Source organism: Miscanthus floridulus, chromosome 9, assembly GCF_019320115.1.
Source record: "Miscanthus floridulus cultivar M001 chromosome 9, ASM1932011v1, whole genome shotgun sequence".
NCBI lineage: Eukaryota > Viridiplantae > Streptophyta > Magnoliopsida > Poales > Poaceae > Miscanthus > Miscanthus floridulus.
The window spans coordinates 68,945,725-68,946,868 of record NC_089588.1 but is presented as its reverse complement, the minus strand read 5'-3'; the positions used below and the strand labels follow the sequence as shown (position 1 = coordinate 68,946,868).

Genomic DNA, 1,144 nt, shown 5'->3' with positions numbered 1-1,144 from the left:
GTTGATTTGGATTATAATTTGAATTGTAGTTTGAATTACCTTGCGAGCGGGATTGGTTATTCCACCTGTTATTACCTGGTTGGCGAAACTCGTTGTTGATGAAGGCAGCTTCTTCGTGGGTTTTGGGGCAATCATTCCCCGAATGGCCAACGTTCCCATAGACTTCACACGTCATGCGTGAGTCCATGGCCTGGACGGTGTCCATCATGGCATCTTTCTCTTGGGCCCGTTCCTATAGTCTTTTTATCAAAAGATCTATTTTTGCGGAAAGCATATCCGTCTCCTTCATGGTATGCATTCCTTTTTGTGTTTTTCTTTCCTCCCTCCAACTTTGATTCGACACCATTTTTTTATGAGAGTCGTGGCTCCATCAATGGTGAGGGAAAGGAAGGAGCTTCCAGCAGCAGCGTCGAGGTGGCCCCTAGACATGGGTATTAATCCATCATAAAAATTTTGGAGCACTAACCAGTTTTCAATCCCGTGGTGAGGGCATGCTTGGATATAGTCCTGCAGGCTCTCCCACACCTCAAGAATGGTTTCCATAGAGCTTTGCTAGAAGTTGAAAATTCATCCCCTCAGGGCATTAGTTTTGCCCATGGGACAAAATTTGGCGAGGAATGCCGCGGAACATTTATCCCACGTCTTGATAGCTTCCTTTTCGTTGTAAAACCACTGCTTCGCCTTCCTTGGGAGGTAGAAGGGAAACAAGTGGAGCCTGATGCTCTCAGGTGCGACATCCTTGATGACGATTGTGTCGCACAACTCGAGGAAGTGTTGGAGATGCGCGTTTGTGTTCTCGCTTGGCAAACCATGGAATTAGTTCGCCTGCACCATTGTGATGAGGCTGGTATGGAGCTTGAAGTTTCCATCACTGATGTTGACAGCTAGCCCAACAGGCACATTGGCAACAGTGGGGGTGAAGTAGTCACGGAGGGTCTTAGCCATGATTGGAGTAGCAGATGGTGTGGGGGTGACTGTTTCAACTGTCGGAAGAGTAGCAGAAGAAGCGGCACGAGACTGTTTCTTCCTTAGGAGTGCCTCTAGATTTTTGATGTAGTTTTCTAGCAGTTTGTAACCGGTCATACACTATCCTATTTTCATCCACAACAGGAGAAAACAAGCAAAGTTAGCCTACATAAACAAT

General features: G+C 46.5%; 1 non-coding gene across 1 annotated transcript; it reads left to right on the top strand.

Moving 5' to 3' along the window:
- The first annotated feature begins 475 nt into the window (after window positions 1-475).
- LOC136484525 (small nucleolar RNA R71) lies at window positions 476-582 on the top strand. Its single transcript, XR_010766047.1, has one exon. It is a non-coding gene; the product is annotated as a small nucleolar RNA R71 (small nucleolar RNA).
- Window positions 583-1,144: the final 562 nt, after the last annotated feature.